The sequence below is a fragment of the Lepidochelys kempii genome, chromosome 28 (genome assembly GCF_965140265.1).
Source record: "Lepidochelys kempii isolate rLepKem1 chromosome 28, rLepKem1.hap2, whole genome shotgun sequence".
In the NCBI taxonomy this organism is placed as follows: Eukaryota; Metazoa; Chordata; order Testudines; family Cheloniidae; genus Lepidochelys; species Lepidochelys kempii.
The window spans coordinates 5,790,931-5,801,016 of NC_133283.1; the positions used below are offsets into that span (position 1 = coordinate 5,790,931).

A 10,086-nucleotide genomic window follows, 5' to 3' on the forward strand; every position below is an offset into this window, starting at 1 on the left:
AGGATAACACAGAGAGATAAAGAACGGATGTTGCTTGAATGCCCGCAAACACCGGGACCATACGCTGCCAGGCTTTGTCATGTAATGATACCAGATTACTTGCTACTAGCACGGCATGGTTAAGTGTCCTACCATGGAGGACGAACTAAGGCAGCTCTCCCCAGAAACCTTCTGCAAAGGCTTTTAGAGTACCTCCAGGAGAGCTTCATGGAGATGTCCCTGGAGGATTTGCACTCCATCCGCAGACATGTTAACAGACTTTTCCAGTAGCAGTAGTGCCCACGAATGCATCCCAAGTCCTCAGGGCTAATCATTAAAAAACGCTTGCTTTTATAACATGTATTATATTTAAAAAAGTACACTCACCAGAAGTCCTCTCTGGCTTCGTTGGGTTGGGAAGGTATTTCAGTCAGAGTGATAAAAAGATCCTGGCTGTCGGGGAGAACGCTGTGCTGTGTGCTCTCCCCTAGCTTGTCCTCCTACTCCTCATCTTCCCCATCTACAAAATCCTGAGGCATGGCGGAGAGTACCCCATCATCGGAGTCCACGGACAGGGGTGGGGTAGTGGTGGCGGCCCCCCCTAAAATTGCTTGCAGCTCAACATAGAAGCAACATGTCTGGGGCTCTGTCCCAGAGCGTCCATTTGATTTTTTGGTTTTCTGGTACGCTTGTCTGAGCTCCTTAAGTTTCACATGGCACTGTGTTGTGTCCCTGCTGTAGCCTCTGTCTCTCGTGGCCTCGGAGATATTTTGAAATGTTTTGGCATTTTGTCTTTTGGAACGTAGTTCTGATAACATGGATTCCTCTCCCCATACAGCGATCGGATCCAGTACCTCCTGTTCGGTCCATGCTGGAGCTCTTTTTCGATTCTGGGACTGCATGGTCATCTGTGCTGATGAGCTTGCCTGGCCAAACAGGAAATGAGATTCAAAAGTTCCCGGGGCTTTTCCTGTACACCTGGCCAGTGCATCTGAGTTCAGAGTGCTGTCCAGAGCGGTCACAATGGTGCACTGTGGGATACCTCCTGGAGGCCAATAACTTCGAATTGCATCCACACTAACCCTAATTCGAAATGGCGATATCGATTTCAGCACTAATCCCCTCGTTGGGGAGGAGTACAGAAATCAGTTTTAAGAGCCCTTTATGTTGAAAAAATGGCTTTGTTGTGTGGATGGGTGCAGGGTTAATTCAGATTTAACGCTGCTAAATTCGACAAACTTGTAGTGTAGACCAGGTCTTGGTCTTTGCCAGCAGCTCTCACCTGAGACCTGACAAAACCATCACACCAAACCCATCTCTCAGAGGATGGTCATGTGACATGTCTACAGAAAGCTCATAACTGGTCAAGACTCATAATTACTGAGAGATCAATGTATGGGACATATGTAAAGAAAGAAGCATTTATATTGAAAATCTACTTTATGGACTTGGAATAGAAAAATCAATCACCGAGAGGTAACGGGCTCTAGGATTGGCCTATCCACCCAAGAGGGAGTCGTCACTTCTCACTAGTCAGCTGGCAAGGTAACACAAAGCTCAAGTGACCAGCCTTGCTCCCTCCCAAATGGAAAACCATTGGGGCACCACCAAACAACTGAAACTGGGGTGGGGGTGGTTAGCTGAAGGTAACACAAATTTAATCATCTGAAATCCAAAATATGAATAGTTTAAAAGGCACATGTTACCCGTGTATGGTGTGGAGGGGAAGCCCAGGGCGTATAGGGGAGGGGGAATGTTTGGAGGAGGGACAGACTGGGCAGAGCTAGGGCATGGCTGGACCAGGGGCAAGAGGCCCAGCTCAGTGTTCAGATCAGGCTACATCAGGCCCAAGCTGGCATGTGCCATACAGTATGCTACTGCCTGTAATACGTGTGTGCAGCAGCCTAGTACATCTGACAGCTACTGGGTCCTACAATGCTAAGAGAGGGCTGGATAGGATAGATGAGAAATGCTGGCAGGAAGAGGAGGAGGTGGAGAAAGAGAGAGAGACTAACACCAGTCTTCACTCATGTACTTAGTTACTGTAACCACCATGTAATTAAATTGTCAAGCTCTTGGGGCACAGACCATGTCGGAGATTGCTCTCACTGGCTGGGTTACCAACTGCTCATGACAAACACTTGAAAGAAGGGGAGACAGAGCTTGAAATGGTGGCAGGAGGAGGAGGTGGAGAAGGAGAGAGACATTTGAAAGTATAACCATTATTCACCAGCATGGATTCACCAAGGGAAGATCAGGCCTGACTAATCTAATCGCCTTTTATGATGAGATTACTGGTTCTGTGGATGAAGGGAAAGCAGTGGATGTATTGTTTCTTGACTTTAGCAAAGCTTTTGACACGGTCTCCCACAGTATTCTTGTCAGCAAGTTAAGGAAGTATGGGCTGGATGAATGCACTACAAGGTGGGTAGAAAGCTGGCTAGATTGTCGGGCTCAACGGGTAGTGATCAATGGCTCCATATCTAGTTGGCAGCCGGTATCAAGTGGAGTGCCCCAAGGGTCGGTCCTGGGACCGGTTTTGTTCAATATCTTCATAAATGATCTGGAGGATGGTGTGGATTGCACTCTCAGCAAATTTGCGGATGATACTAAACTGGGAGGAGTGGTAGATACGCTGGAGGGGAGGGATAGGATACAGAAGGACCTAGACAAATTGGAGGATTGGGCCAAAAGAAATCTGATGAGGTTCAATAAGGATAAGTGCAGGGTCCTGCACTTAGGACGGAAGAACCCAATGCACAGCTACAGACTAGGGACCGAATGGCTAGGCAGCAGTTCTGCGGAAAAGGACCTAGGGGTGACAGTGGACGAGAAGCTGGATCTGAGTCAGCAGTGTGCCCTTGTTGCCAAGAAGGCCAATGGCATTTTGGGATGTATAAGTAGGGGCATAGCGAGCAGATCGAGGGACGTGATCGTTCCCCTCTATTTGACATTGGTGAGGCCTCATCTGGAGTACTGTGTCCAGTTTTGGGCCCCACACTTCAAGAAGGATGTGGATAAATTGGAGAGAGTCCAGCGAAGGGCAACAAAAATGATTAGGGGACTGGAACACATGAGTTATGAGGAGAGGCTGAGGGAACTGGGATTGTTTAGCCTGCAGAAGAGAAGAATGAGGGGGGATTTGATAGCTGCTTTCAACTACCTGAAAGGGGGTTCCAAAGAGGATGGCTCTAGACTGTTCTCAATGGTAGCAGATGACAGAACGAGGAGTAATGGTCTCAAGTTGCAGTGGGGGAGGTTTAGATTGGATATTAGGAAAAACTTTTTCACTAAGAGGGTGGTGAAACACTGGAATGCGTTACCTAGGGAGGTGGTAGAATCTCCTTCCTTAGAGGTTTTTAAGGTCAGGCTTGACAAAGCCCTGGCTGGGATGATTTAACTGGGAATTGGTCCTGCTTTGAGCAGGGGGTTGGACTAGATGACCTTCTGGGGTCCCTTCCAACCCTGATATTCTATGATTCCCATTCCACCATAACAAAAAGTACAGGAGCGGGGAGCTGCACTTTAGAATCACCCAGCAACTACGTGGAAAGAGCACTGGACAGGGACAATTCTTTGGCTCTGCCACAGACCTCCCGGGTAACCTTGGGTAAATCATTGTACTGCTATCTGCCTCTGACTGCAAACTTCTTTGAGACCCGCAACTACCTATAGCATTGCTAACTCCTCCAGCCAACATTGCTCTGTGCAAAAAGCTAGGAAATTCACTTTCAAAAAATGATAATTCAGGATTTAAGGTTGCCCGGAAATGTCTGGTACCCCTCCAGAAGAGAGATCAGCAAAACTCAAACTTGTAATAAGTAGGAAATGCAGAGATAAGGTACTTATGAATGTAACCCTAAATCTGACCGACGTGAGCAATGAGCCTTCCTTTACTCCAACACCACACCTATGTGCACCCGGCCATTTGAGATAGTGCCTCTCAGGGTTCCCTCCCCACTCTGAACTCTAGGGTACAGATGTGGGGACCCGCATGAAAGACCCTCTAACCTTATTTCTACTACCTTAGGTTAAAAACTTCCCCAATGTACAAATTCCTTTTGTCCTTGGACGGTATGCTGCCACCACCAAGTGATTTAAACATACATTCAGGGAGGGCCACTTGGAGCCCTATCTCCCCCCAAATATCCACCCAAGCCCTTATACCCCCTTTCCTGGGGAGGCTTGAGAATAATATCCTAACCAATTGGTTACGAAGTGAGCACAAACCGAACCCCTTGGGTCTATAGGACACTGAAAAAATCAATCCGGTACTTAAAAGAAGAATTTTATTTAAAGAAAAGATGAAAGAATCACCTCTGTAAAATCAGGATGAAAGATAACTTTATGGGTAACAAAAGATTCACAAACACAGAGGAGCTCCCTCTAGGCTTAGTTTCAAAGTTACAGAAAACAGGAATAAACCTGCCTCTAGCAAAGGGAAAATTCACAAGCTAAAAACAAAAGATAATCTAACATGCCTTGCCTTATTTACTTACTCTTTTTGCAATATTGAGACTCATTTTAGGATGATTTTAGGAGGAGGAGTTTTCTGACCTGATGATTCTCTGCTTCCCCAGAGAACACACAAACAAAGAGCACATACAAAGCCTTCCCCCCCTCCGCCCCAGATCTGAAAGTATCTTCTTTCCCCATTGGTCCTTTTGGTCAGGTGCCAACCAGGTTATTTGAGGTTCTTAACCCCTTACAGGTTAGAAGGAATTCTAGGCTACCCTTAGCTGTATGGTTATGACAGTACCTATCACTAAAGTACTAGGGAAAACGACAACCAGGGCACACAATAAAGCACTTTATCTTTGCTAAGACAGAATTTGGTTTTAGGTGAGCTACACTGTACAGGAGCTGCTGACACCTGTTCTACACTCAGATACTTTGAGCCTGCTCCCCAGAAACAGCCACACAATTGGTCAATTGAACACCTCTTCACACCTTTTTACAACTCTTTCATCCTTTCTAACACAAGTTCCAGCTAACATTCTACATTCACTTACCCATCGTTAAGCACACACACTGCTCTCAGATCCCATCTCACTGCTGACCATTCCCATGGCAAGCAGTCCCCTGTTTCCTCCTGACAACATGCACAGCTCAGTGCAGAAAAGATACAGACTGGAAGCTCAAGGTATACATGCACTTCTTTCCTTTCACCGCACACACGGGGGGACTCAGACCCAGATCTTCTCATATCACAATCACACCTCCACCAAGTTGCTCCAATTAATGCCATTACCTTTCAGTGCAGTTACATCTATCACAGTGTGTGCAGCTGGAGTGCAGGCAGAGAATGCCCAGTGGCTGTTGCCAGCTCCAGGGGGCAGAATTAAGGTTGCACTGACATGCACATTAGCTCTGTATTTCCAAGTTTTTGGAGGTTTGACTTTTGCTGAACTTGTCATTGTGGCAGGGCCCAACATACTACTGGGCAACCTTACCTCTACATTAATGAAGAGGTCAGTGACTAGATGACTGTTCAGTAAATACGCAGAAAGTGATGGCTCCCCAACCCTACCTGCCATTCACACAGGCAGCAAAGCCCTGGGCAAGGCAACTTTCATAGGCCAAGAGAAGGGGACAGAGCTTAGAGTTTCTCTGCCAGTCAGGAAGCAGTAACAGCGCGGGAAGACTGGCAGCGGATAGTTGGAGGGGTGAAGAGGTTTGGAGTATGGTGGGGGGCAGAAGCAGCTGGGACTGGGCAGGGCAGACTAACAACAAGAATTTTTGCAATAAGATGGGGATTTATCAGTTGGAAGTGACAGAGGAGGAGAAAGACCTAGGTGTATTGGTTGATCACAGGAAAATTATGAGCTGCCAATGGGATGCGGACGTGAAATAGGTTAATGCAGTCCTAGGATGCATCAGGCGAAGTATTTCCAGGAGACAGAGGGAAGGGTTAGTATTGTTATACAAGGCACTGATGAGACCTCATCTGAAATACTGTGGGCCATTTTGGTCTCCCATGTTTAAGAAGGATGAATTCAAAGTGGAACAGGTACAGAGAAGGGCTACTAGGATGATCTGAGGAATGGAAAATCTGCCTTATGAGAGGAGACTCAAAGAGCTTTTCTTGTGTAGCCTAACCAAAAGGAGGCTGAGGGGAGATATGATTGCTGTCTATAAATATACCAGAAGGATAAATACCAGGGAGGAAAGGAGTTATTTAGGTTAAGCACCAATGTTGACCCTAGAACAAATGGATACTGGCCGTCAATAAGTTTTGGCTTGAAATTAGGCGAAGGTTTCTAACCATCAGAGTGAAGTTTTGGAACAGCCTCCCAAGGGAAGCAGTAGGGGCAAAAAATCTAACTGTCTTCAAGACTGAGCTGGATACCTTTATGGAGGGGATGGTAGGATGGGACTGCCTACAATGGCAGGTAGCTGATCTGCGACTGCTAGCAGCAAATATCTCCAGAGGCCGGTGATGGGACACTAGATGGGGAGGTCTCTGAGTTACTAGAGAATTCTTTCCCAGGTGTCTGGCTGCTGGCTCTTGCCCACATGCTCAGGGTCTAATTGATTGCCATATTTGGGGATGGGAAGGAATTTTGCCGAGACTCAGACTGGCAGAGACCCTGAGGTGTGTTTTTTTTGGTTGTTTGTTTGTTTTTCTGCCTTCCTCTGCAGCATGGGGCATGTCATGGGTCATTTGCAGGTTTAAACTAGTGTAAATGTTGGGTTTTTTGGTAACTTGAAGTCTTTAAATAATGATTTGAGGACTTCATTAACTCAGCCAGAGTTTAGGGGTCTATTACTGGAGTGGGCAAGGGAAGTTCTGTGGCCTGTCATGTGCAGGAGCTCAGACTAGATGATCATGATGGTCCCTTCTGGCCTTAAAGTCTGTGAGTCTATAAACTGTGCCTTGCATTGCACAGACACTTGCCCCAAAGAGATCACAATCCAAGTAGACAATGGGTAGGAGGAAACAGAGAGGGGCTAGGACTTGCCTAAGCAGGTCAGTGACAGAGCCAGGAACAGACCCCACTAACTCCAGAGCCCCATCACCTGCAGCTTGGAAAGGTCCCCAGACCCCACTGTATTAGGCTGCGGGAAGAGGTGGTTTGTCCATGGAGGCACAGGCTGTCCTGGCAGGGCAGCTCAGCTGCAGTCCCTGCACACAGCTGGGGGGGTGTCCCCCGGGTCAGGAGAAGTCAGTGTCCAGTCCTGTGGGGCTGTGCTCCTGGCTCGTACCTCCAGCACTCACTGCTGCCCCTCCGTTACCAGCTGCACCGTTCAGCCAGCCCCAGGCCTCAGTGAGGTCACTGTCCCCCTCCCCACCCCAAACCGTCCGACTGGGACATGGTGCACCCGTGCCAATCAGACTGCACTAGTGTAAGTTGTGTCTATACTAAAAGTTTGCACCAGTACCTAAAACACCGGCGTGGCAGAGACCTTCAGTACCCCAAACAGCACTCGAACTGGGATCTCTTTCTAGCTCTGTCACGGACAGCCTGCGTGACCTTGGACACGTCAATGTTTCTCCTCCCAACTTTAGTCTATTTACCCAGCTGCCCACTCACTGGGGTCTCCTCTCTCCAGAGCTGCTCACCACTAAAATCTGTGTGGGTGGCCCCAGGGCCAAGGTAGCTCAGCTCTGGAATGGTCTTAAAAGGGCGGCTCTGGAGTCTCTTTCCTGGAAGTTTTTAAGAAGAGGTAGGACAAAACTCTGCAACAGATAATCTACATACACTTGGTCCTGCCTCGGCAGAGAGAGCTGGACTTGATGGCATCATGAGGTCCTTTCCAGCCCTACATTTCTATGATGCTAAGCAATATATACGTAGAAAAACAACATACAGAATAAAACCCACCACAACATAATGTCAGGCAATTCAGAGAAAAAACAACTAGAAAAAGCTATACTCCACAGCATAAAAATGACAATACAAAGAAAAAGAAAGCAACACAGTGCAAACTAACACACCCTAGGACAAAAGTACACAATGGAAAAGAGCTCAACTCAAACCAACACAACACAGGCACCAAACAAGCTGAGGCAAAACAATGCACAATAAATCTGTAACACAACATGGTGTATCACAGTTCTAAACTGCACCATGGAAAACAGCTCAGCGTGGAACACGACACACCACAAGTCAGAATTATTTCAATGTAGGCATGGAAGGGATCTTGAGAGGTCATCTACTCAAGACATTCCCAGACAGGTCTACCTCTAACCTAGTCTTAAAAACCTCCAGTGAAAGAAATTCCACAACCTTCCTTGGAAGCCAGTGCGAGGCAAACACAGACCAGAACAACGCCGTGCACACACACGCTGGGCTTGGGGTCAAGGGGAGAGGCAAGAATTCAAACAATCTGGGTTCAGATCCCAGTTTCACCCCAAATGCTCTAAGAAAAATTGAGCAACTCAACTTCAGCTCTCTGAGCTTCAGTTTCCCCATCTGTAAAATGGGGAGCAGCCGCCCACCATTTCCCGATTTAGCTTTTGGGGTTTTTGTGGCAAGGACCCTCGGTCGCTGTGGGCACGTCTACCCTGCAGGTGGGCACCGGCAGCCGGCCCGTGCCCGCGGACAGGGGCTCACAGGGCTCAGGCTGCGGGGCTGTTGAATGGGGGTGTCCATGGTCCGGCTTGGGCTGCAGCCCAAGGCCCGGCTCCCTCCCACCTCGCAGGGTCCTCCAGCCCGAGCCCAGACCCCTGCCCTGCCACGAACCAGCCCCTTCGCCCGAGCCCTGGGCGCCCGAGCCGGCGGCATGGGCCAGCGGCGGGCGTCGAATGGCAGGTGGGGGTACCCGGGGGGTCTGCGCAGCCCCTGTCCCAAGGGGGCCCCGACCTCGGTCAGGGTCTGTGCAGAGCCCGGCGCGACAGGGGCCCGACCTCAGCCGGGGGCTCCGCCGCTCCCGGACCCCGGATTTTGTGGGGGGCCCTGCAGCACCTGGGGGGGCTCCCCCGTGCTCCCCCTCGCTGCTGTGGGGACAGAAAGGGGGCAGGGCGGGAGCGGGGGGTCCCAGGGGAGGGGGCAGCGGTAAATTCGAGGGGATCTCGGCCCCCCCCCCCGCCTCTCCCCGGTCCCCGGGGGGCCCCGGCTCCTCCCCCCCCCCAGCCACGTCCGGGCTGCGCCGAGATTTCCCCCGGTCTCCCCCCGCCCCCCTTCTCCTGCCCCCCCCGGTCTCCCCCCGCCCCCCTTCTCCTGCCCCCCCCCGGGTCTCCCCCCGCCCCCCTTCTCCTGCCCCCCCCCGGGTCTCCCCCCGCCCCCCTTCTCCTGCCCCCCCCCGGGTCTCCCCCCGCCCCCCCTTCTCCTGCCCCCCCCGGGTCTCCCCCCGCCCCCCCTTCTCCTGCCCCCCCCGGTCTCCCCCCGCCCCCCCTTCTCCTGCCCCCCCCCGGTCTCCCCCCGCCCCCCTTCTCCTGCCCCCCCCGGTCTCCCCTCGCCCCCCTTCTCCTGCCCCTCCGGTCTCCCCCCGCCCCCCTTATCCTGCCCCCCCGGGTCTCCCCCCGGTCTCCCCCCGCCCCCCCGGGTCTCCCGCCGCCCCCCTTCTCCTGCCCCCCCCGGTCTCCCCCCGCCCGGCCCCCCCGGGGGCAGATCCCGGCGCTGCGGGAGGCCGGGTCCCCCCCGGACCCGGGGCAGAGTCACCGCCCGGCCCCCCCGGGGCTCGCTCCGGTACCTGGAGGCTGCAGCGCCGCAGCGGGGCGGGCGGAGCCCGGGGCGGCCCCAGGGCGGCTCCGGCGGGAGCGGGGCCCGGGCCGGGCACGGGGGGGTTAACGAAGCTCTCGCGCCGCCCCCCCCCCGCGATCTGCGCATGCCCAGAGCTCCAACGGCCCCAACCGCTCCCCGGCCCCGCGCGAGCCCAGCGCGGCTCCGCCTCCCCCCTCCGACGTCACTTCCGCTCCCGGGGGAGTCAAGCACTACATCTCCCAGCCTGCCCCGGGCGCCGCTTCAGCCTCCTTCGGCCCAGGGCAGGGCGGGCCCCGGGGTCAGCCTGACCCGCCCCCGCCGGCGCCTTCCCGCGCCTCAGGCGGACTCTGCTGCCCGCGCGCCCCGCCCGCTGGGGCTCGAACCAACCGCCCCCCGGCCCCGCCCCCGCGTCCAACCGTCCTCCTAGCCCCGCCCCCGGGTCCAACCGTCCCCCCGGCCC

General features: G+C 52.5%; 1 protein-coding gene across 5 annotated transcripts in view; it reads right to left on the reverse strand.

The window, feature by feature from the left end:
* Window positions 1–9,819, reverse strand: part of LOC140904218 (uncharacterized) — a 30,589-nt gene extending 20,770 nt beyond the window's left edge. Inside the window, exons 1-2 of one of the 5 annotated variants that reach the window (XM_073326632.1) lie at window positions 9,616–9,819; window positions 367–905 (exon numbers count right to left, since the gene is read on the reverse strand). The gene's annotated coding sequence lies outside the window, so the exon portion shown is untranslated. Of the gene's footprint in view, window positions 1–366; window positions 2,379–9,615 lie in introns of those variants that run through there. The other 4 variants (XM_073326631.1, XM_073326635.1, XM_073326633.1 and 1 more) reach the window with 4 other exon arrangements.
* Between the last annotated feature and the right edge of the window lie 267 nt (window positions 9,820–10,086).